Source organism: Suricata suricatta, chromosome 10, assembly GCF_006229205.1.
Source record: "Suricata suricatta isolate VVHF042 chromosome 10, meerkat_22Aug2017_6uvM2_HiC, whole genome shotgun sequence".
In the NCBI taxonomy this organism is placed as follows: domain Eukaryota; kingdom Metazoa; phylum Chordata; class Mammalia; order Carnivora; family Herpestidae; genus Suricata; species Suricata suricatta.
This window is the reverse complement of record NC_043709.1, coordinates 128,331,248-128,358,105: the sequence shown is the minus strand read 5'-3', so window position 1 is coordinate 128,358,105 and position 26,858 is coordinate 128,331,248. Positions and strand designations below refer to the sequence as shown.

The 26,858-nt window shown below is 43.8% G+C and overlaps 1 long non-coding RNA gene across 1 annotated transcript in view; it reads right to left on the bottom strand.

Moving 5' to 3' along the window:
- The window catches only part of LOC115304916, a 32,081-nt gene extending 26,915 nt beyond the window's left edge, over nucleotides 1-5,166 (bottom strand). The window contains exon 1 of the long non-coding RNA XR_003914669.1: nucleotides 5,115-5,166. This is a non-coding gene — a long non-coding RNA (uncharacterized LOC115304916). The remainder of the gene's footprint in view (nucleotides 1-5,114) is intronic.
- Nucleotides 5,167-26,858: the final 21,692 nt, after the last annotated feature.

Here is a 26,858-nt window from a genome sequence, read left to right as displayed (position 1 = left end):
AAACATATGGTATCTGTCCTTCTCTGCCTGACTTATTTCGCTTAGCATGACACCCTCGAGGTCCATCCACTTTCCTACAAATGGCCATATTTCATTCTTTCTCATTGCCATGTAGTACTCCATTGTGTATATATACCACATCTTCTTGATCCATTCATCAGGTGATGGACATTTAGGCTCTTTCCATGTTTTGGCTATTGTTGACATTGCTGCTATGAACATTGGGGTATATGTGCCCCTCTGCATTAGCACTCTATATCCCTTGGGTAAATCCCTAGCAGTGCTATTGCTGGGTCATAGGGGAGTTCTGTTGATAGTTTTTTGAGGAACCTCCACACTGTTTTCCAGAGCGGCTGCACCCGTTTACATTTCCACCAACAGTGTAGGAGGGTGCCCGTCTCTCCACACCCTCGCCAGCATCTATAGTCTCTTGATTTGTTCATTTTAGCCACTCTGACTGGCGTGAGGTGGTATCTCAGTGTGGTTTTGATTTGTGTTTCCCTGATGATGAGTGATGTTGAGCATTGTTTCATGTGCCTGTAGGCCATCTGGATGTCTTTTTTGGAGAAGTGTCTGTTTATATCTTCTGCCCATTTCTTCACTGGGCTATTTGTTTTTTAGGTGTGGAGTTTGGTGAGTTCCTTGTATATTTTGAATACTATCCCTTTATCAGATATGTCATTTGCAACTATCTTTTCCCATTCTGTCAGTTGCCTATTAGTTTTCTTGATTGTTTCCTTTGAAGTGCAGAAGCTTTTTATCTTGATGAAGTCCCAATAGTTCATTTTGCTTTCATTTCCCTTGCCTTTGGGGATGTGTCAAGTAGAAATTGATATTCTTTTAAGCCAGTCTCAAGGTCTCTCAAAGTAGGATGTGGGAACCTTATTCATCAGAATCCACACTGGGGACATGTTTTAAGAATCAGATTCCTTGACCTCAATCTAGACCTACTGCGTTAAGTTCTAGGAATCTGCATTTTAATAATGTCCCCAGTGGTTCTGATGGACACCCTGTTCAAGAATCACTTTCTAAAACAAAATAGAATGATTGACCGAAGTCTTGTGGTGTCTTTAGGATGATGATATGAATAACACAAACAGTCCTATGAAAGGGAAATGCTTTTTACCAAGCTCTTATACCTGACCACATACCCCAGATCCTGACCTCAGATCCTATTCTGAATCATTCTTTCTGGTATTTCTTTGGAAGTTCTGGATTCAGGCATGAGCCACTCCTGACTCTTTCACACTGAGCCAGCTCTGTCCACTCCATAGGACACGAAGCAATATACTCTTCACACAGGGCTGAGATGTGATTCTCCATGAATTCTGCAGGAGATGACTCACATTTAAGTCCCCTATGTTCAGTTTCTCTTCTCCTTTTCCTTTTTAATAAATTTTGAATAAGAATCAATCAGCTAAGTTTCCTTTGAGACATTGTTCAACTAGAAATTCACCACTTGTAGAAAGAACATGATTTATCAACCATGATGAGAGTTAGCACCCTTTGGTCTTGTGGGCTACCAGGAACAGCTGGTGTCCTCAGAAGTCCCCACTATGACAGGGTGTCCAAACCACTCCTGTGGTATTGCAGTTGCATGAAAGCTAGAGATGTAGCCATTACTCTATGAGGAAAGCAGATAACTGGGGAGTTGACTAAGTGTTTGGACATCCTTAGCTAAAGACGGTTAAGGAGAAAAAAAGAACATAATATTTTAAGTCTTAGGTATTCAAATAACCAAGGCAGTAAAAGTTACTCAACTTCCTCAAATGACAGGCAAGCAACGCCTTTTCAACCCTCACTGTCACAGCTAGGGTGGAAAACTGCGGGAGTGGAGAGGTCTTCTCAATAAAGTCCAGTTGATGCTACCGGAAAACTCCTTAGCCATACATTTGCAAAGGCTTTAGTAATGATTTAATTAAAATTTAAGCCACACATCTGTTTGCAAACCTATAGGCAGAGATAGAGAAGCTTGTTCTTGGGATGGTGATTGACAGGGAGGAACAGATTGACTTGGCATGTATGTAGGACTCATTAATCTTCTTCAAGTACGTTCTGGGGAAACATGGAGTTCTCTCAACAAGCTGTTACCAAAACGGCACTTTTATTTGCACAGTTGGAATTCTAACAGTTTAAATGGGAGTCACAAGTTAAGGGAGAGAGGTGTACTCTCCTGTGATAAAGGTGTCTGTGATTACAGAACCTAATATTGTAAGCAGCAAAACACAAGTTAAATAATATTGCAGCATTGTTCCACTTACTGTAGTCTTGATCTCTGAGTGGGATACAGACAGCTTGATGGTTTGTCTTAGATACCACTTGTTAAGTGTGGGTCCCTGCCTGTTAGTGAATTTTATATCTCCTTTAGCATCACATATTTCTATTGCAAAAAAAAAATCATTTACTCACTAGAAATCTGGAAGCTTTCTGAGCTATCTTGGCATATCATTGGGAGATTAGATGCTACAATGATACAAGAGGGAAAAAATTAAATGGAGATATCATTTTCTTGAAGACAGAAATCAGTCAAAAGACAACATAAATGTAGAACAGCCACGCTCAATCAGACACCCTCCAAATATTGGCGGGAGATTTGGGCTGATGGGAATTTTCATGAACTTAGCATTTCTGGCTTTGTTCTTTCTCTGAATGCTGTCTCTGCAGATTTAAATCCATCTTATTTCAGAATGCTGGGTTTGTAACTGAGAAGAAATAGTGCAGATGGCTAAATTATCTTCACTTGTTCAAAACCATGACAACTTTCCATAATATAGCTTTAAACACCTGAAATTAATTAGAGTACATTTTAATGTAGAGAGTGTGATTTACAGTATGGGCTTAAATATGGGGACGTGTTTTGATTCCAGGTTGTCATTTATTATTTTAACCATAAATGTTGATCAAACAGACTTGTTTTGTCTTTAAATAAAGACTATTTTAGGGGGCACTAGAAAGGGGTTGCTGTCCAATATTCAGACCATACAAAATTTGGAAGAATCAGAATAAATTATTTTTATAATTATGACACAAACCTTCACTGACTATTATGGGGAGAAAGGTACACTAACAATTTTAAATGTTTATTTGTTTTTGAGAGAGAGAAAGATTACATGAGAAGGGGAGGGTCAGAAAGAGAGAGAAAGACAGAGGATGGGAAGCAGGATCTGTGCTGACAGCAGAAAGGCCAATGCGGCTTGAACTCAAGAAACCCTGAGATCATGACCTGAGCCAAAGTCGGATGCTTAACCGACTAAGCCACCCAAGTGCCCCAGGGACATTAACGATTTTTAGGAATCATTAGTTTTTTTTATTACTACTCCCTCAACTTTGTTATAGGTCTTTCAAGAGCTAAAACTAGGTCTTATTAATCTCTCCAGCTCGGAGTATCTAATAAATGAAAGAGTGCCCTGTAGTAGTGTCAGACATACTCTGGTTTGACACTTGCATCACAGATGACTAACTGTGTGACCTTGGGTAAATGGCCTAACCACTCTGGTAGAGAGGTAGGATCCACAAATGAGGGAGAAACAGAACCAGAGATAATGGAACAGAGACTATGCCCAGAGACAGGGAGACCTCTGTGAGGGAATAAGTATGTAGTTAAGGTCTTCATAGGTTGACTCAGAGATGCCAGAGACCATCCGGGATATGACAGGAAGCAGAGTATCAGGGTTAAGGAGAGAGCTAGAACAGCAAAGAGTAGAAAGGAAAAAAGAATAACTCTAAGGATATGCTTGGAAAATGGAAAGATCAATGGTAATTAAAGACACAAAGAAAGGGTCCGCTGAAAATAGAAAGAAAACCAACTTCCATTTCACAGAGTGTTGGAGTGAGAGAAAGTAGACCACAAGATCAGATGCTTTAAAGTCATCAAAAGAGATCAGGGCTGGAAAAATAAAAGCCAAGAGGTTAGGAGTAAGTGTAGTAGGGAAAGGCAGGCACTAAGTATAGACACACTTTTAAAAAGTTTAGGGTAAAAGGAGAGGTGAAAAATAGCACCATGATTTGAGGCAATCCAGCAAACTCCTTTTAAAGTGGGGAAACCAAAATCTGTTGTTGATGGGCAAAAGAGCTCAGAGAGGAAGAGACATACATCAGGTGGGTTTCTAGTGAACCAGGGAGGAAACCAGGTGAGAGACGCAGAGTTAGGCTGACCTTGAACAAGAGAAACTTTTTCATCTGAACCAGAGGGAGAAGGGTAAAGGGAAATACAGATCGGTTTTGTGAGGGTTCACTAAATTAAAAATATGGACCTCATGCCCACCTCGGTTCTTTTTCCCTCACTTGTCTCTTGTTCTGGGCCTCCTCTACCCCCTTACCAGACATCAAATAAAATCCTATCTTTGAAAGAAAAGAATGGGCTCATTTTTAAGAAATGGCTGACTTCAGGCTGCTGAGGCAGTTCTTAGAAATCAAGAAGTCATCCTGATATATCATTATGGTCTAGAAGAATTCATGTGCTTTGAAAGAGGGGACAACTTAATTCTTTCCCCAAGTAGGATTAAGCAGAAAGTAGAATAATTAATACTTAAAGAGATCTTCTTTATAAACAGTGGCATGTTAAAACAAATCTGTGACTGTGTATGCACAGATAATACACTAATCCGTTTAATACTACAGAACCCCTTGCTAAGAAAAGTTTACAGGAAAGAAAAAAATATTGTTTTCTGTAAACCAAATCCCATTATATCAGCCCCAGTATACAATTAGGGGGATCTATTATACCTACTTTTTTAAATACCTCCCATTCATTTCGTTGGTGAAGCAAAGACCCCTGCCCCCACTGTTACGATGATGTCCGTGAACGCAGGACCCCAACACTAGACGAGTGAGATCACCTGCGGTTCATTGGTTACGTACGTTCACAGCACGGAGGGGGACCCTGCATGCCACATTGGGCCCCAGGGCACAGAATAAACAACCAGGACTCTGGGAGGTAGGCCTTACAGTACCAAAAGGGTGAGGGGCCCCCTGGGTCCCATATAAGAGGATGCAATTGGTATGTTTGGATAAATCTATGAACCAACAGAGAAACGAAACATACTACTCAGGGGTGAACAGGAATTGTGCTTGGTCCCTTTGATAAGGGGAGCTGTTGAGGTAGACGACCTTACCCACAGGAGCAGCATGGCGGTGGGGGGAACTTGTGGTCAGGCCATTCAAGGCCATTCCAGGTATACCAAATGTCAAGCCAGTATGTAAGACTGAGCCTTACTGTTATGACTCATGCCACACCCATGACATAACCAACACCACATAATAGGTAGTCATACTGTAATGGAATTGTGTTGAAATTTGAGGTAGCAAAGCATTTTGCCAGGGGAGGGCAGGCTTAGGAAAGCTCTGGACTCTTATTGGAGTGATCTGTATGAAGGATACTTTATGTGCTTTCCACATACGTGGTTTGACAGCACCACAAAAACAACCGCTCACATAAATACCCCCTAATACGTGCAGTCTCTTTTGCAATGGCATCTGCTCTGTAAGCGTATGCTCTTTCTCTAAGTGATGCGTTCCTCACCGAGGAGAATCTAAGGAATCCCAAGCCACTGATTAAATATCAAGTCAGTGTTGTGGATGGCAACACTCATCATTTGCCCTCACTGTGACTCCAGAAGCAGAATTCCAGGCTTCCCTTGTGGCCAGGAATATCATTCAGGGTCCCAGTAGGTAGCACACAGCTCAATCAAGCAGGGCCATTCAAAAGAGTATGATTGTGGATCCCATCAGAGACAGAAATTGCACCATTTTCACACAGAGAATTTAATATGAGGATGTGCCTCTTGGGTATCTGAAAGGGTAAAAAGAGCACTAAATCATTGCAGCAGATACTTGACGTTGGACTGGAGAAATGATGGGCAGCAACAGGAATTATTAACGGAGAGTGGAGGAGGGCCCTCGTGGGTAGTAACCTAACCCTCGGGGAAGGGGCCCCATTGGCGGTGCTGATGTCTCCTGAGGGGGCATGATGAGGCTGGCTCTGCAAGTTTTGAAGAACAAGTAACAATTAGATCAGGGGAGCCTGGATGGCTCAGTAGGTTAAGCATCCAACTCTTGGTTTTGGCTCAGATCATGGTCTCACGGTTCATGAGTTCAAGCCCTGCATCAGGCTCTGTGCTGACAGTGTGAAGCCTGCTTGAGATTCTTTTCTCTCTCTCTCTCTCAAAATAAATAAATACACTTAAATAAAAAAAACAACTAGACCAACAGGATTCAATCGATGCTGGACCAAAATGCCGCCACCATGTCAGATGAGGCTACGGTGACGCTAATAAGAACAAGAAGTAGAAAAGTGGGAGGAACCCTTCCTCCTCAGGCGTCTCGCCTCCCTGTGGTGTGAAGAGCCCAACAAAGAGCCAGCTGGCCTGGCAGAAGCGCAGACCAGGTCCTGGATCACAACTGCTTGCACAGGCTGGAAGCTGAGAGCCAGCACAGGAACATTACAGAAGGTGGGGCAGCACTGAGGGAAACTGCCGAGGCACATGGGGGACCAAGAGGCTCATCACTAACGTTTGTGAGGCCCAAGGGCAGGAGCACAAATGGAGACCCCTCCTATAGATCTTTAAATGTAAAAGTTATAAAGGAAGCAGACCACCTGTGCAATAAAATACATCCTGTCCACGTACCTAACCAAATAGCATTTCCTGCTGGCCCGGGAGCTGGCTCAAACGAACCTTTCTAGGACTCCTCGGAGTCCTGATGGAAATTTGTGGTTAGTGAGAGCCATCAGCCTGTGCTGTCACTTTTCTTCCCACCTCTGGCTCTGTACTGTCCCATGAGGGGGTCCCACATGGCCCAACTCAGGTCACTCCCCCCCACAAACGACTGAGCTTTAACCACCCCTTGAGCCTGTGGCTGAAAATACTACATTGTATAATCAACCCAGAAGAAAGTCCTGGCAGAAACTGGCTCGGAGCCATGTAGACAAAGAAACTGGGGTCCCTAGTACTGGTAGCCTGATTTAGAAGAGGGCAGTGAATGCCTTTCAAGTGGCATTACACCTCGTGCCTGAGTGCTGTGCATGGGATGAAGAGGGTTATGGCCAGAGGGGCAAAGCCAAGCCGGTAAAAGCCCAAAGAGCAGTCCAGGCCCCGTTATGATCTGTAGGTATGAAGGGGCAAGGAGAGAGAGTGGTCACCAGAAAACAAGAGAGTCCGGTTGACCCTTGAACAACACAGCTTTGAATGGCACGGGTTCACAGACATGGATTATTTTGATGAATATAGTGCAATACTATAAATACTTATAATTTTCTTAATGACATTCCCTTTTCCCTAGCTTGCTTTCTTATAAGAATATAGTATATAATACATATAACATGCAAAGTGCATGTTAATCAACTGTATTATCAACAAGACTTCCAGTCAACATTAGACTAGTTAGTAAAGTGTTTGAACAATCAAAAGGAATACATGGATTTTCAACCGTGCGGGGGGTCGACTCTTCTAACTCCTCATGTTGTTCACGGACCAGTGGTAACTGAAGGAGACGATTCTCTGGCATAGGGTGCAGCCTTTAGCAGAGGAACACTGTTACTGTCAACCGTCTCTTTGCCCAGGAGGGACATAAGCAGAATATAAATACCCCTTTCCCTCTCCTCTGTTTTCCTGCCATTATTCCCCTTGGTTGAACCCAACTGGAAGCCAATGGGCAAAAGCATCCAAATGACACAAACCCATTGAGCTCAACCTCCTGGGCACCAATGGAGATGGACAAGGGTGGAGAAGGGAGGGTCTGGAGGGGCAGGTGGAGGCCATACCACAGAGCTAGTAAACCCGTCCCTCCAGCTTTCGGTTTGTGCTGCACTTGACCCCATATGTCTGTGGTTAAGCCCCTACATCTCTCGGTGTGTCCTCCTGGCTTTCATCCATCATCTGACACTAGGGTCAACCTCATGTGACTCAAGCATCGTCATAATATAGTCAGAGATCAAATTCTCAGCCCATAACAGTCTACAGAAGAGAAGACGGATGAGTAACAATTTGGTATCAAGATTGGATAACCTCGGGGCACCTGAGTGGTTCAGGCGGTTAAGTGTATGACTTCCACTCAGGTCGTAGTTTTCATGGTCTGTGGGTTCGAGCCCCACATCGGGCTCTGTGCTGACAGCTCAGAGCCTGGAGCCTGCTTTGGATTCTGTGTCTCCCTCTCTCTCTGCCCCTCCCTGCTTGTGCTCTGTCTCTCCCTCTGTCTCTCAATAATAAATAAATTTTTAAAAAAATTTAAAAAGATTGGATAACCTGAAAAGAGCCATATGTGCTAAGCATATAGGAATTACTGACGGAAAGAATAAATGTCAGGAAAAAGAGGTTGATCGTGCTGAATATCTCCCACTTCTCCCTATCCTATTAACTGGAAGGATGCATTTTGTTTTTCTTGTTCTCTCCATCCCCTTAGTAGTTCTGATGTTCCCTAGCATTTTTTTAACCTTTTTGTTTGAGTGACATCCTTTTGTAAATCTTTCCCAAATCCTTTTAAAAAACAAGTAGAATAGGATGCATATAATAAATAGCAGCAGCACACTGAATAGTAATATAGTTCAACGTTTCTCAGTAGTCTGATGACCCCTGATTCATAACAGAATCATCCAGATGCTTTATAAAATGCCAGAATCTGCTCCAGATTCCAAGTTTCTAGGAATTGACCCTAAAGTCATGGATGAAGTGGTTAAAACCAGTGAAGCTAGAGTTACAGTGTTGCCATGAGATTTAGGGACGCTTTCTTAACCTGTCTGAGCCTTTTATCATCTATAAAAGAAAAGGTAACAGTGTCTATTCAGTTTTAGCAAATACCAAAAGAGATCATAAGCACAAGGACTTAGCACAATTCTCACTGATCACCACTAGGGACCAATGTTTAGTTTTGGGGCTCATGCTCATCGGGGCTGGACAGTGCAGAAGGTGACCCTTTGCTTAGCTAACTTTAGAGGGACTCTCTGGCTTCCAAAGACCCAGGACCCTCCCTCTCTGTGCTCCTTCGGGAATTTACCCACACATTAGAATGTCATTCATTGTGACTGAAGCAAAAGAGGTTGAGTCAGGTATTTCTCTCCCAGTACGCAGATGAGAAAGCCAGCACCCAGAAGGGCACACTCCCTGAACCAGCCTGCAGGATCTTGGCCGCTAGAGCTAAACGGAAAACTCTGGAACACGTGCTCTCAAGAGATTATTTTTATTCCTCAACTGTGCTACTCCTTTTACTCAGCCTGCACTGAGAAAGCCTCCCAGTAAGAAATTGTACCACCAGGCATTAGCGCTGTGTGTGAAGTCCATCACCGGGAATGGCGGAGGCATAATGGAGCCCATTTGAAATAGCTCAGCAAATATACATGTTCAGTTTCAGAAGCTTTCAAAGTAAATAACTTGGCTACTTGAAGCAGAAAGTAAGAAAATAAGCTGGGCTAAATAAGGGAATCTTTCCTAGATTTTTATTTCTTTTTCCCCAGGTCCTCAGGGAAAACTGCCAGGTGTAGTTCTAACAAATTGTAAGAAACAGAGTATTTCAGCAGAGGTAAAGAGAGAACTGGACTTCTCTGGCTCCATTGGTTTTTTGTTTTTGTTTATTTTATTTTGTTTGTTTTTTTGGTTTTTTGGTTTTTTGGGTTTTCGTTTTTTTTTTTTTTTTTTGGCAGGGTTTTATTGTCTTTAAATACTTACACTCCAATTCTTTCCAAAACAAAGATTGAGGCAGTAATAATTCCTGCTGCTCCAGTGTCTGGGTTTTGAGCAGCAGTGTCGATATTAAAAACCCTGTGATGTCTTTTGCTGGAGGCAGCCTTCCTCAGTGAGGTGAAGAAGGACTTCAAGGTGAAGTTTTAATTCTTTGGTTCTTCAAGATCAAGTCCAGGCTGTTTCCTCGGAGACTCTGGAAGCGGGCATGTCAGCACACACAGCATAGTACATCTACCCCCAAACTGAACGCGCCAGGAATGGGTTCAGTTTCCTGTAGGAGGAAGGGCCGCCTGCTCCCGGCTTCTCATACCCAGGGTGTCCTTCTCTGCTGCACAGGGGTCTGGGCTCCGAGGCTTGAAGCCGCACCTTCTCAGGAACTTTCGGCCAAGGGGGCCATTCACAGGCACCATCACGAGACAGCTCATGCTCGACTCTTTTCTAGCAAAACACCTAGACTGGACTTGCCTTTTGACAGAGCAAAAGGCGTTTTTGTTGTAGCTGTTTTGGTTTTGGGTTTTTGGTTTTTTTAATTCCTTGACTCTAGGCCCCGCCTACCCACACAGCGATCCATGACTAACCAGAAGGGGACAGAATGTCAGGGAGGGGGTGGACGGTTGATCCCTCTCGGCCCAAACTGGTGAAGGTTACAAGTGATAAATTGTCAAGGTAACTTCCTGATGAACAGAAACAGGAAATCTGCACAGGGAGCACTGGGTGTTTTCTCCAGAAGGGGGGCCATCTGTTGCCACCAATAAGTAAAACCTCTGAGGCTCTGTGTCTGCCATCAAAATCCTGCCTCGTGAGGTGGACGGATTCCACGGTGCTGGTCTCCTGCCCCACAATCACATGCACACCCTAAAATATTCAGAGTCCGCTCGCTGTCCTTGCCCCTTTGGTGTTCATTCAGTGCCTACTGGGGTCCCGAGCCTCCTCATTACCCAAAAGACCCACATGTTTAAAGCCTTTTTCCAGACTTGCTGATATCAAATTTCAGGATTCTGCCTAGGTTAATAAATCTTTTTCTTTAATTTTTAAAAATTTATTTATTTTGAGAGAGAGAGAGAGAGAGAGCAGGGGACAGGAAGAGAGAATCCCAAGCAGGCTCCACGTTATCAGCACAGAGCCCAACGTGGGGCCCGATCTCATGAATCGTGAGATCATGACCTGAACAGAAAACAAGAATTGGGTGCTTAACTGACTAATTCCCCCAGGATCCCCTCCTAGGTTAATAAACCTTATATACTAATTAATTAAGGTTATTTTTGCGAATAAAAGTCAAAGGTTTCAACTGTTCTTTCCGAGATAGGATTTACATCTCATTAGGATTTATACCTGTATAATGCAGGTCAGAGGAATGGGTGACGGGACATTAAAATACACTGTAACAGGGCTGATAAAATGGTTAACAGTAGCACTTAGATAGTGTGCGAGGTTTTTTTTTTAATGTTTTATTTAGTTTTGATACAGAGAGAGACAGAGCATGAGAGGGGGAGGGGCAGAGAGAGAAGGAGACACAGAACCGGAAGCAGGCTCCAGGCTCTGAGCTAGTGTCAGCACAGAGCCTGACGCGGGGCTCGATCCCACGAACGTGAGATCTGACCTGAGCCGAAATCGGAGGCTTAACCGACTGAGCCACCCATGCGCCCTGCGAGGTGCTTTAATGATGTCATCTAACTCAACATCTTATGACACAAATGTGGTTCCCAGCACCATTTACAGATGAGGAAACTGACACGTAGAGGGTTCAGCAACCTACCGAAGGCCACACCGCTGTCAAGTGTTGACACCTGTGTTCAAACACAGGCAGCTGCTCTGTTTCCCGAGCCCCATACTTAATTGCTATACAACAAGATGGGAAAAGAAGCTTTGGGGCATGTGGAAATGACGATCAAGCAAATGAGAACAGACACGGGTTATTTATTCAGAGTTTGCAGCAGCATAAGAATCAGCCACCGTCTCTTGTGGACGTGGGGACACTGTATAGTGACAAAAAGAAAGGCTTCAGGTGTGCCTGACTGGGGCTGTTGACTTCGGGGGTTGTATGCAGGCTCTCTAGAACTGACTCATCCCATGTGATTGGTTGGGGTGCACGTTTGGCTTTCTCTGGTTGACCCTAAGTCAGAAGCAGAGATAAAAATTAGGAAGACTCTCAGTTATTGATTAAGTCCTGGCCATTTTAGGCCAATCATTAAAAGGGTTATTGTTTGGCTTCCTGGACTACTTTCTATAAATATTGATATGACACTTTCTACAAGTCTGGCTTCTAGGTAGCTGGCTTCCAGAGCTGGTTACTGAAGACAACAGGTTGGTTTCCTGGCCTGGTTCCCACAGATAGTAGGTCACAGTCCTTGTTTTATGTATGGTCTGGCCATTGTCGGTTTGTAGATGTAATCTGTCAGGCAGAAGAATCTCCTAGAATCCCTCATTTTCTCCTAGCACAGAAGGAGGCCTCCTTCTGGAAGACTCTCCCAGCTGTCAGCAGAGCTTGCACCAAAGCGGGTTTGTGAATTAGGTCACAGTCTTGATTTCTGGCAAACAGATATCTGTTGAGTTTCCCAGTGCTGATCTCTCCATTACAACTTAATATTTGCCCGGTGGTGAGGAGCCAAGGGTAGAAAAATTACTGACCTTACCCCGAATCAGACCCCCAGAGTAAATGCCAAAAGTTGACCAAGGTCTTAGCTGATAAAGGAGGGGAGAATTTCTCTTTCTGTTTTCAAGCTAAAACGCAGATCTCCAAAACACTGCTCAAGTGAACTGGAGGCTGACCACCCTGCTTACGTTGCTTACCCCCCAAACCGAGGTCATTCTCAGCAGCTGGGGACCCACACAATAGCCTTTCATTATGTTAGCGCCTTGTTCTGTTTTCAAGAGGACCAAGCATATCCCTGAGAGACTGAAATATAAATAACACAGCTAGTCAGTATGGTTTTTTTTCATGAGAACCAATTCTGTGTTAATTATGATAAAAGTAGAATATAATGCCCCTGCCTTCAGAGAGTCTGGTAGTCTTTTGTGTGAGATACCATTTTTCAATGACTTGAGTGAATGATAAACAAATTCAGCACTAAGCATCCAGTGAGTTTTGCCTTGAGAAATACATGAGCCCCTAATGAGGTATGGCTCTAGCTGTGATTTTATTGACTCTTTCTAACACAAAGTTAATATGAAAGCTAACACAAGTGCTTGCATTTGGGGACCTGAATCAATTATGTGCCCACAACTAGTACAGATTTATGTTCTAAAGATGTTAAAGGAGGAGAACACGGATAAAGGGATACCAGCACCCTACCTGTGAGTGTTCTCAAGTAACAAGTGCCAGTGACCGGTGTTAACACTGGAATCTAATGTACAATAAAGCAGTGGCTCCTTCCAGCTAATCAGAAAGCACAAACCCAGAAGCACAGTACCCATTAGCAATGCAGGTAAAATGCTGATGAAGGTGTGGAGTGTTTGGCCAAGGCCTTGATCTTCCTCACTCCTCCTGGCAGGGAACAATTTGGGACCAGGAAAAGAGTCACAAGAGAGTAGATGTGAGGACTATCCTGTTATAAGCAGCACAGCAAGGATAGTGTGCACGTTGATAAATGTGGGTTCTCACCTGCCTCAGTTACCTGAAAAACGACTTTGGGCAAATCATTTCCCTCTCTGGGCTTCAGTGGACATTATAAGACAATATATATTATATAAGTACAATATAATTATATATGTCCCATATATGGACAATACCATTATATTATATTACATATAAAGGTAATATATGTATACAGACATATAAAGTGTTTAAATATTGTTTAATATTTTTTTTTATTTTTAAGAGAGAGAGAGAGAGACAGAGTGAGAGGAGGAGGGGCAGAGAGAAAGGGAGACACAGAATACAAAGCAGGCTCTGAGCTGTCAGCATAGAGCCTGATGCGGGACTCAAACCCAGGAACTGTTGAGATCATGACCTGAGCCAAAGTCAGACACTTAAGTGACTGAGCCAGCCAGACACCCCTATAAAAAGACACTGCATAGAAATAAAAGTAGTGAAAGACTGAAAGGAGAAAAGAACAAGCCCAAAAATTTGCAAACCTTTCTCACCATTAACTCTGCAGACAAAAGAAAGCAGAAAGCATTTTCCTTTAAGAAGTCACACATGTAATAAATTTAAAAAAAAACTTGTAAGAGATTGCTCACCAGTAGGTATTGAAACAAATCTGAACATCCCTTCCTTTTAAAAAAAGTTTTTTTAACATTGATTTGTTTTTGAGAGACACAGAGAGGGGGGCGCGGGGAGATAGGCGGGGAACACAGAATCCGAAGCAGGCTCCAGGCTCTGAGCTGTCAGCACAGAGCCCGACGCGGGGCTGGCTCGATCCCACAAGCAGTGAGATCATGACCTGAGCCAAAGTCAGATGCTTAACCAGCTGAGCCCCCAGGCATCCCTGAACACCCATTCCAATAACACATGTAAAATAACTCTTTAATATTCTGTTGGCAAACGATAGCAAAATATACCCTGTCGTCTTTCTAGGACCCTTGATTAAGTATCTAGTTCTACAGCTGAAAGCAAATATTTTGTCCAGAGTCATCGTTAAAATCCTTAAGCCTGAAGCAACTGGATTCCTCATCACCGTCAGGCGCACATCTTCAGTGGGCTTTCTGTTTCTCCTCACTACACACGCAGAGCTAAGCCCTCAGCCCACGCAGTTCCTCTGCTCTCCTCGAGACGAGAGAGCGCAATACAACCTGAGCGACGATGCTTCCTATTCTTTACATAAGGACGCCCATTCCCACCTTAAAGTATTCTTTCCTGATTTATTCTGAAAGCCAGACATGATCTGGAGCGATGCGTGTGGGCAGGTGCGTGCGTGAGTGCGTGTGCGTGGGCGTGCACGCATGTGTGTGTATCAGGACATTGAATCACACACCCCCACTCAGGCTAGAGCACTCATTCTTCAATATAAACATTCCACTTAATCTCGTCTGGCTGGTCCTCTTATACCTGGATTAACTGGATTTCTGCCTACAATCAAAAGAAACCCAAACAAGTCTCACTATAGGACTTGACACCAAGTATGTTTCTCTAAGTAAGAAAAAGGGATGTTTTAATTAAGGACAAAGATTTCCTATCATATTAAGAATGAGTTGATCATCCACTGCATTATTCTCAACGGTGAGTCAGAAAAATAAAGGACAAAGCCACAAATAAAGTGATGCTTTGTTACACTGATATTATCTACAGAATCTACTTATATATATAATCTTTTTATGCTAAGAAGGAGTAAATCTTCAAATAGATGATATATTTAAAAAAAGAGAGAGAGAGAGTTCATCCTTTTGGGATGAGGGAGGTAGCAAACCACCTCGAAGAGATATTTTTGCAGGGCACCAAGGAAAAAATAGCAGCAGATGCAGGAGCTCTGGCACAAGCAGTGTTTAAATGAAGAGCATATCAAGATAAGGCCCTGTCTATGGGTAAAAGCACCGGGAAGAGTGGGAATACGTCCACAGAGGAGGTGTGTAATTTTGGCTGTGTTCCTGGAGAAAAGTAACAATCCAGTGAAAGGTTCAGAGAACAGACCTTGTGCTAAAAACCCCTCAGGATACAGGATGACACTGATAACAATCAGGGGAAGAAATGTGACAAGTGCTTTTAAAAAATTATGCATACGTAAGGTACCTGGCACCAATAATCCATTCAAAACGGCCTTAGAACTACTGGGGCTGTACATGCAATGGCAGTCATCTACAAAATTGCCACTAAACGCTAAAACCATTCCTCCAAACTGTCATATAGTAGGTGTCGTGCAGATTCACACAGTGAAAGATAATGTGGCAGTCATCGTCAAATAATCTCTTTATTGTTAATTGTTCCCTCTGAATTTTGATAAAGTACCTATAAATAGCAGAACCGATGCTTTTGTTCGCAGAGGTCAGGTAGATACCTTTTTCAAGAGCGCATCCTGATTTGGGTTCATTCGCACCAGTTGAGCAGGTTGCAGAGAGAGGGTTTTCATGGTCAGTCGTGAGATTATGTCCAGGACACTCAGGTAGATGAGCACTGTTTTTAATGGTAAGCTGACTACATTATAAATAAACTGGTTATAAGTGTCTGAGTGGGTCAAAGTGTAACCCACTTCTTCTCCGCATGGACACGTACCGTGGGGTAATGAGTCAGCTCATCCAGACAACTGTGCACCATACTTACTCTCTAGTCCAGAACAGGCTACTTAAGAGTGGATTTATATGTTGTCGCTGAATTATTTTCCTGACTGTAGTCAAGAAAGAACATCATACAGTCCTCTCCAAAAAAGTGAGAAAGAGGGAACGAGCACCTCACAGACATTTTGTTTTTCTTAATGGCTTGAAACTTGATTTTTAAGGAAGCACCAATGAATAAAAATGATTTCGTGTGTATGTGAGCAGGGAGGAGGAATCTTGGAGTGACCAGTATTTTGCATCCTAACCCTACCCGAATATTTGCCTGTCGAGAAATTTCCATTGTACACTTGCCATTGTTTTACCAAACCTGTGGCCCCACTGGGCGCTATCGGGCCAGCCAGGTTGTATCCTGGGTTACCACACCACCCAGTAATTACCTAACTGGTTCTACCGTGGTCGGAAATACGTCTTAGCAGCAGATTTTATACCTACTGATTTTTCCAGCAGAAGAGTTAATAAGAGATAAATGTGAGCTTCACTCACAACTGGATACCACGGGATCTGTAGGAGCAAAGCACAGAACCGGGAGGCCGTTGGCCGTATATTTCAGTATCTTTTCAACATGCGATTTATTCTTCAAGTGTATAGAGGCTTTGCCTCTTACGTCACCAGGAGTCACTCAGCCACGTGTGGGCCACTCAGTCTCCGAGGGTAGCTCAGCCCGGCTGGTCCCCTGTCCCATGAAGTATCACTGCTTTGTCCTTCGAACGGCCAAGTACATGATGGGTTTTGTCACCTCAGCACTAAGTTCTTTTTATGTCCATTTCATAAGACAGGTGAAACTACTGGGCCTGTTGTTCTCTAACCTTTGTTGTAGAGCAAGTTTTGATCTGTTCTCTATAAAATATCTATCATCCCACCCCCAAAGAGGTAATATTATATTATGCGACAGAGAACACAAGCAAAATGCAGAGACTAATCCCATTTACAACATGCAGAGATGAATACCGCTCACCAAAATCTGTTTTAAAGATTATTTTCGGCTTTCATTTAATTTAGTTACCTTCTTAAGTTCAGTTTCTGTGGAAAGAAAAGGCAGCCAGTCATAGGGGAGAGACCCCCGGATGAGCAGCGGGGGGCCATCGGTTCCTGCCCAGGCTCCCGCACTAATGAGCGTGGGACTGCGGACACATCGTTCAATCTTCCTGGGCCCCTTTCCTCATCTATTAAGTGGACTAGAGTGTCTCCAAGGTCCCTCCCAGCCTCACATACAATCCGAAATCATTCACTGTCAACCTCCGTATTTATAATTACCCCTGCAAGCATGCTTGTGCTGGTTGTTTTTTCCTCCTGAAGGGGATTCGTCAGTCTCGGCTGCTGCAGATTTCCGCCTCACACTCCCTGAGCACCAAGATAGCATCAGCCTTTCTTTCCAAGTACAGGGGGTAGTGAGGGCTGGAGACGTGACCCTTGAAGCCATTCTAATAAGGTTTTAGTTTTAATTATTAACATATATTCTAATAAATATCCTCGCAGTACAGTTTGGTATATTTCACATTTTGAACATTGAAGACTTGAACTGAACTTATTTCATGGTTATGGGGATCACAGTGTTTTGCAAAATTACGTATAAATAGGTTTTTCTACTCCTGGATCAATAATTTTCCCTTGGCTAAGAATAGATCATGATTTCCTGTATCTGAGAAAATTCATCAAGGTTTTCTTAATCTCCTTTTTGATGTTGGTTTAAAGTTACTGTTAAGATAGTTTTTATAAATAAGTATCCACTTTACTTCCCATAGTTATTTTTCGAGTCATATATTGCCTTGAATTTCATAAGTATATTTGGGGTTTGGGGGAACATGCTTTTTTAAGTGATTAGTAAAGCAAATAAATAGCAGGCTGTGGCTGGTTCCTCTCGATCAACCCCAATTAGAAGGAGCCTTCATTCTGGACAGGGGCTAAATGCTATTGAGTGTAATTTAGTCCTTAGTGTATATAGTGGGGGTTAATAACAGTTACACAGTGATTATCAGGTGGCAATAGGAAGGTTAAATTTCATCTCCTGTAGCAGAAAGACATGGACTTAGGCTCGTGACTCTCACTTTCCAGCTCTGTGACCTTAGGCAAATTATTCAGCCTCTCTGACCCTCAGATTCTCATTTGTAAAATGGTCAGATAGAGGACTCAGAAGATGTCATAACAAAATATCACAGCCTGGGTTGTTAAGCCCCAACAGATGTATTTTCTCGAAGTTCTGGAGGCAGGGTGAGTCCTTTCAGAGATCTCTCTCCTTGGCTTTTGGATGGAAGCCTCCTTTCTCTGCCATCATGATCATCCCTCTGTGTGTACAAGTGTCTAGTATCTGTGTGTCCAAGTTTCCTTCTCCGATAAGGACATTAGTCATTTTGATGTCCTAGACATCATTTTGATGTCCTAGCCTCCCATCCTAGAGACCTTTTTAACTCAAATCACCTTTTTAAAGACCTTATATCCTAATACAGTCACATTCTGGGGGTGAGGAATTCATCATATGAATTTGGGGGGAACACAATTCACAATAGGTAGGCTCTCTGGGCAGCAGTCCCTGAGCTGGCTCTCTGCATGTGACAGGTCTGCTGGGGGTGACCGGGGTAGGCAAGGTCTCAGGAACAAACTCAGCCAAGAAGTGAAGGAAGCTGCCCTGGGCAATGGAAGAAGTTGAACGTTGGCAGAGGTGTAACAGAGGCCCCCACTGATCCCAGAGAGCACTGGAGCTAGGATGGCCTTGTACAGTTTCCCCACATGGAGGCCGGGTCTTTGTGCCCCACCAGAGACCAGATGCTGTCTTCGAACCCTGACCTGGTCCAGATGCCCCCAGGGAAGAAGAGGATGTGTATCCTTGAGCCGGGAGACTCCTGGTAATTGAAGGTCATTCAGGTGAACCGGCAGCTGGAAGATTGAGTGCCTTGGTCCTGAAGATGGGGTGCAGGGTGGTGCCCCCAACTTCCACTGCAGAGGTAGATATCAATTTCACCATTTTACAGAATTTGAATGAGAACTGACCGAGACCAGCATGTGGAGTGATATTTAGAAGCTCAAATGATTTCCCTTCCACGGCCCCAATCTGGGCATGTCCACAAGTCCTTTCCTTGACAGGACGATCCTCAAGCAGTAGAAGTAGAAGATTCTGGCCTCCCACACACATCTACTTAATGAGTTTCTGCTGAATAGGGGCAGGGTCTGGGAGAGCTGGTTTTTAGATACTTTCCAGCGTTGATATTTAACTTTCCTCCCCTTCGACCCCCTTCCTTCTGCCATCCACATAGCTCAAATCAACAACCCATAAACCATCTGAACTCTTGATAAACGGAGCTCTTTAGGGAGCCGCGTGCTGCTGCTCGACTACAAAGCTCTGTAATTTTCACGGTGTTTCGGTTTTTTTTCCTTATTATTTTTAAATACCCTGCATTAAAATTTCACATCTGCAGAGGCACGGAGAAGAGCCCGGAGAACGTAATGCACAGGGAGCTCTAGAAGAAAACAAAGGAGGAGGGGGGTTTCAGACAAAGACGTTGCCTTGTATCTCTGACACGAGGCTTTTGTTGTTGCTGTTGATCAGTGCAAATGAAAGTCCATTTGGGAGAGCCACGTGCCTCTCCAAACTGTGCAATAATACTTCATGGCCGCGAGTCCTTGGGTGAGGCACAGTGAGGCTTAGAGGGAGAAGCTAAATGGCAGCCTATTGTTCCAGAAAATGTAACCTAGCAATGAATGGATGGGAGGAAATAAAGAATTTTAAGTAAAGAAAGGCACTGTGTGGGAGTGAAAGAAGTGCATAGTATCCTTCTTGCCTGCAGCTTTTCCTAATGGAAACTAGCAGAAAATAAATGGAGATTTGCCTGATATATTTGTTCTTCCAAGGACAAAACCTCAGGTGGCCTGTCCTTCAGTACCTCCCGGAGGTGGATCCTATTTCCAGGTGTAAACTCACACCCACCATGTAAGGAAGGATAAAGAAGCAAAACGCTTCAGGCTGTGAAATGAAACAGTTTGCTCTGACCTCAAAGGAGCCTTCCGAGTGTTTTGTGTTTTGTGGTGTAAAACAGATTCATGCCCTGCATAATAGATAAAGAAGAGAGAAGGCTATCTCCCATTACGTGAATCAGGGATCAGAGACTGATCCCAAGGGAGGCTTTTGGCTCAGTGGGCTGCCATTTCCCTTGCAGCCTTGTTTATTCATTCATTCCTCATTTACAGGGCACCTTCTGTCTTAGTCTGCTCAGCTTCCCGTAACAAAATCCTATAGCCTGGGCAGCTTAAATAACAAACATTTATTTCTCACGCTTCCAGGGACTGACAGTCCAAGATCAAGGTGCCAGCAGATTAGTTCCCTGGTGAGGATCCCATCCTGGCTTACAGATGGCTACCTTCTCCTGTTGTACTCACAAGGTAGGGAGGGAGCAAGCTCTCTGGCTCTCCTCCTATAAGGGCACTAATCCCCTCATGGGGGCCCCACCCTCATGACCTCATCTAGCCCTGATTACTTCCCAAAGGCCCCATCTCCAAATACCATCCTACTAGGGCTTCAATGTTTTCCTTTGGAGGAAACGCAGTCCATTTCATAGCAACCTGCCTCTTGACTCCAGAATTCTTGGTCTTCTCACTTACCAATTATACCCATTTTTTCCATCCAAACAACCCCACAAGTCTTGTCATTCCAGCATCAAGTGTGAAGTCCAAATCTCATCTAAATCAGATATGAGGGAGTCTTCAGGCACAATTCATCCTGAAGCCCAATTCCTCCTGAGATGTTACCCTATAAACCTAGACAAATCATGTACTTCCAAAAATGCACTGGTAGGATCAGGGGAGCATAGGCATTCCCATTCCAAAAGAAAGAAAGAAAAGAAGGAAGGGGTGATGTGTCCCAAGCAAGCCAAAACCCAGCAAGGCAAATTCCCTTACATCATGAGTCTCCGGAAGACTAAATATGAATATGTTGGGGAATATGTTTCAGTCCACCATGCCCTCTATGCCATGGAGAGAAGGGGGTAGAGGGGATATGCTTTCAAAGATCAGGATGAGAGAGACATAACCTAGTTAGGGAAGTCAGAGAAGACCTCCCTCAAGAAATGACTACACCAGGATCTGAGAGATGAACAGAGGTCAACTAGGAGAGAGCATTTGGGACAAGTGGACAGTAGGGCAGAGGTCCCATAGCAGGAGCAGACATGATAACTTCAAAACCCGAAAAAGGCCCTCACTGTGCCTAGAGCAGGGAGCTCAGGGAAGCACAATGGACAGGGTAGGGTCCCAGAGGCTGATGGGGGCGAGACCAGGCAGGTCCTTGCCTACACAACCCAAAGTGAATCCTCTAAAGGATTTACACAAGGTGGCAGCATGATCATTTTCACAGTTTGAGAAGATTATTTTGCCTCCGGTGTAAAGAATGGACTGAAAAGTGGCTTGAGTCTGAATGGAAGCTGGTAGATGGTAGGACGTAATTGCAGTCATCCAAGCAGAAGTCCATAGTGGCCTGGACTGGATTGGCAATGGTAGGAAAGGAGACGTGTGAGCTGATTTGGGAGTCACTGAGGAGGTAAAGGCAACAGGACCTGATGGTAGACTAGATCCTGGGGACAAAGAGGGAATTAGTGAATCTCATTACCCTTGACACTGACCAAGGAATCGGGCCCCAATGTGTGTGCACACAGCACATTTCAGATCTTACACCCCTCAGACTTCACAGAGAGCACTCAGGGTTGGCCTCCCATATCAAGATGACACATATTCCCCATGACCTTGGAGGGTCCTGACCTGCTTGCTCCCAGCCCTCTTCCTTGACCGCTCTTCTCTAGTTACAGAGAGGTTAGCCGCTGCAGGCTTTGTTTTCTAGGCCACTTCTGGCTACATTTGGCCATTGGGAGGCTCTGCAGAGTAGAGAACAGGAAGAAGGCAAGAGATGGTCTCTGATGGTCTGTTCTGGAAGGTCTGCCTTGCCTCTAGCTGCTCTTATATGGCCCCAGCCCTGGGTTCCAAAAACACTGCTTCTTGCATGGCTCCCCGAGACCAAGTGCCGTCGTGCTTTCCTAGTAACCAGTCGCTGTGTTCGCTCACTAACCCTTATTCGGCTTCTCAGCCCTTCCGTCGTCTCTATAACTATTTCTGTGAATTAAGCTCCCTCTGTCTGCCTGGTTTGACCTTGTTTCCTGTGGCTCTTATACCACAAAGGCCAGAAACGCATCCCTCCCAACCACTTCTCCGTGTCTAAAACTCATTTGTTTTCTTCCACCATGAAATAGAAGGCTTTAGATGAAATAATCCTAGGGACTCCTCAAATTGAATTATACATAGGACATGTTCCTCCCCCCCCCCCCAACAGCACAATATTTGGTATAAGAGGACAAAATGCAACGGAGTTGGGATACAGGACCATTAACCAGAGTCACAAGGAGAAGGCCAAAGATGAGTTAAGTTATAGCAAAGTGTTAACAATTAGACAGCTAGAAGTAGGATCTCATGAGCAATAATTAGAAAGCTTTATTAGCAAAATATAGAAGTGTGGGAGACAGAAAAGTCTATTCAGTGTTTTCCTTCATCTATGATACAGTTAAACTAAGTTCCACCTAAAGTCTATACTGGGCTATGCTTGCTGTTCCTTCTCCATTCTATGTCGATTGCCATTAGCCAAAACCAAAAAACATGGTGTCTGTATAGCCCACATACCATTGGTAAACGCAAGGCTGATATACCCGGACCGGACGCGAAAGCCTGAACCCAAGTCACATTTGTGCAGAGCTGGGACCTTTTTCTACTTATGAGGATAATTCTAGTGTAATACAAAATTGGATTTTCTCGGTTGTAAATATAACCTATGTATTAGCAATTTGTCCTGGGAATGACCCAGATTGTGGCTTTTATAAATAGCCCACATTGTTTGGTATACAGTGTACCAGGCACCACTTAGTATATTAAACAACTTAAATTCTGTAACCTCTCCACCTCCTCGTGTGAGTGTACACACACACATCTACCTTGCAAACACCATTAATTCAAGATTTTCAAGTCAAGTTCAGGAAGCTGCGACAGCAGATCTGTCGATGCAGGATCACAGCGTCACCTGGCTCTCCTCAGATGCTATCTGAGACGGTAGTCACTGGCCACAAATGGCTAACGAGCACTTTAAACATAGTAGTCTGAATTGAGATGTAGTGTAAGTATAAAATGCGCACTGGATTCCTCTAAGACCTCATACACAAATAATATAAAATATTGCATTAATACTTTTTGTGCTGATTATATGTTGAAGTAATAATAGTTTGGACATATTAAATTGCATATACTTCTAAAATTAATTTTAATTGTTTCTTATTACTTTTTTAATGTGGCTACTAGAAAATTAAAAACCACGTGCATCGCTCAGGGCAGTTTAAATCACCTCCCATCTAAAGACAGATCGTAATAAACACCATGATATTCACATCCCCTCCCGCCACCAACATTAAGCATCTCTGACCACCCCATTAGTGATTTGGGGAAATGCAGTGTTTCCTCTGGGAGACATGAAGTGGAGCAAAATAAAATGAGATTGGTAGCTAGAGAAATCTGGCTTTGAATCCAGTACTCAGTAGCTGTGTGGCCCTGAGCAACTTATTCAGCTTTCTGAGTCTTAATTTCCGCATCAGTTAGATACCCCACAGGATGTTTAGAAGGATTGAGGCTAATGAATGTCAAGTGCCCAGCTCAGTTTTTGACATATAGTAACTGCTCAAAAATAATACCAATTATTTTGTTTACTTGCTTTGACATCAAGTATGCGTGAGAACAGGTGGGTGACCCGGGACTGGCTGCACCAGTCAGCACGGAGCCTTGAGCAGCCTCTGTGGTCAGGGAATCCACTGAGGCGGATTGAAGGAAAGGTCCCACCAGCAAAGTGTTATTTGGTAAAGGCTCTCTTAACCCTTTATTTAAATTTTTTTAATGTTCCTTTATTTTTAAGAGAGAGAGAGAGAGAGACAGAGAGCACAAGTGGGGGAGGGGCAGAGAGAGGGGGAGACAGAATCTGAAGCCAGGCTCCAGGCTCTGAGCTGTTAGCACAGAACCTCATGAGGGGCTTGAACCCACCAACTGTGAGATCATGACCTGAGCCAAAGTTGGGGCTTACCTGACTGAGCCTCCCAGGAGTCTGTAAACTCTTTATTAATTACAAACCATATGAATCTCTATCCCATTGAAATGGCCTACCTGGGAGTTTCAAGGTAGGATTTATGCCAGTGGCGTCAGGGGAAGGGGCGAGGCATGCTTCCCTTTGCTTAGTTGTGAACCACTCTCTGCTGCCTGCCATGTTCTCCCCTTGTCACTGAGACCTCCACAGCCTGAGCTGTGATCTTTGCTAAAGAGCTCTAGGAGTATAAAACTGTGCAATGAAATAGTTATTGAATGCAAATTTGCTGTTTGCTGAAGCTTGAGAAGTCTCTGATAGCTCTCTGTGCTTCTAAAAAATATACTACAAAGTCAACTTCACACTGTTCCAACCAATTAACCAAGTAAAACAGGAAATCTTAAATGAAGTCTCAATGTCATGAAACCCTCAATATGATTCATCTCTGTTATGACTCCAGACAGACTTCCCAAAACTCGGGTCAACTTCCCTGTTACTTAATAGCAGGCTACAGCCTATCCAGGGGAATTTTATTCTGAGTCCATTCCTTTTAAGGTGCATAGCTTTCCTTATTCCTTCCCCAAAAGAACGATAGGTAGGCATAAATCAAATATAGGTCTCCTAAAACATACATGCTTATTTTTGTTGAAACATAGAATCTATGTTGCTGCATCACTGCCATATTGCGTCTCTGAAACACACTGAACTATTACTGACAAAAAAAAACCTAACCATTTTCCCCCATGGAGAAATGAGTCCAGAACCTAATGTTAGTCTAGCATATACTCTTTTCTGTCCTGATGGGATTGGGGATGGTGTCCTCTCATCTGTCACACCCTTCTTTGACCCTCCTACTTGTTCCCTCCACTTACAAACAAACTCTCAGCCCGCTCTCTCCAAAGAACCACATCTACTTGCTCCGTCCCCTTCCAGGGACACTGCAACTTAGTCCCACTAGAAGACTTACCGACCTGACCGGTTAGCATCCCAGACCATTTATTGGGCGGGGGCTTACCAGTTGCATGGGCTAGTCTGTGTTAAAAGATACACAGGCATGATTCATGCCCTGCTTCATTCATTCAACAAATACGAGAGGAGCGCCTTCTCTATTTCAGAGGCTGTTTTGGTTGCTGAGATCCAGCAGTGAACAAAAGAGACCAAATCCCTTTCTTGTGGAATTTACATTTTAGTTGTGAGTGATCCTTATCCACAAGATAAATAACTAAGACATTGAGTATCTCAGGTGATAAGTGCGAAGGAGAAAATGAAGCCAGGAAATGGGGCTGGGGGTGGGGTTGGGGGTTGTACCTGTTGCATTTTAAAGAGAGGTCACAGTAGGGCAACTTCACTGAGAAGGTGGCATTATGACCTAAGATCTGGCTATAGAGGCAGCCATCTTGCTCCCACCTTTTCCTTGGCTTTATTTCTTCGTGAGCTGAGCTAGAGAGTGGTTCAATCTCAAGATTAAATTCTGCAGAGAGAACCTAAGCTGTGTGCTCCAATTCCATCATTAGCCAGTGGACTGCAAACCTACCAACTTGACCAACCAACTCTGATGTTCAATGCCTAGAATTCCCTCGATGATTTCTCCAGATGTTGAAGTTTTAGCAGGACAGGATTTTAGAATTGCTGTTATTTCCAGTTGTAATAGCTCTAAAATAGCACCAAAGCAACACTCTTACCCTCTGGCTTCTCTCTTCTCTCCAACTCCCCTCAGCTCCTGTGGAGTAGGGAGGAAGAGAACATTCCCAACCTAAAACTGTGAATAGTGACTTCTGCAGTCAGGTCTGCGTTTCTAATTTAGTGAAGATTAAAAATGAGCAGTTCTGTGCAATTAGAGATGAATAATCATACTCAATTATTTTTATTGAGCACCTAATTTTTATTGAAACTCCTGTGTTTTAGCACTTAACTAAAAATGTGTATATGTCATCATATTTAATTTTCCCAATAATTTTGCTGTATATGTATGTAATTATCCACTTTTTGCATTTAAGGAGGACAAACCATAAAGAAGTTGAGTAATTTGCAGTGAGTAATGGCAGATCTAAGACCCCACACATAGGTCTTGTGGGCCCCAGAGCATCCATCTTAGAGACCATGCAGTATTTTCCACGGCATTCTGGAATGTGGCAATTTAAAAGGAAAGATCCTCATTGGTTAAGTTACTCACATGAGCTACAAGCTTTGATTCCCCCAAGCGTCCCAAGGATTGTTTCTGTCTTCCTTTCTCTTCCCTGCCTTTCCCATTTATTTCCTTTCTTTTAATTTCTGGGTCTGAAGATGCTGACTTCATGTTTTTGCCATGCCTTGCTCTCACGGTACTTCCAGCCAAGGATGCTGTCCTTCTTACTCTCCAGCACAGAACGTTTGGGAAGCCTTTCCGACACTTTTTCTACACACGAGTAACACAGATAAAGACACAGCACATGAAGACTTCTTCCTAGGGCCACATTCCCTTTTCTCTCTTAAATCCCACAGAGAAGGACAAAGTTACCATTGTAGGGGAGGGAGGAAATATGATTTTTCCTTCCACCCTTCTGGGTTCTCCAGCCACGCCCTTGTAAGTTGGTCTGGCAGACGCAGAAGGACAAGAGAAGAACAGAAATGTACTCACAGCTGCATCCTGCATCACCGGTGCCCAGGCCTGGGTGACTCAGCGGAGGGTTGGACTTGGGGTCTGCGCAGCTAACTTAGCGGGGAGGGGGAGAAGGACACTTCCGAGAAGATAAGCGGCCCAAAGAAGTGATGGTCGATGGGACAGTGTGTGGCCGTGTGTGGGTGTGGTGCTGGGGACAGCAGAATTGTCCAGAGAGGATTTATGACAATTGAATATTTTGTAGAGGATTTGCTTTCAGGGAGACCAGAGATTTCAGGAACTCAGATACCTTTAATGT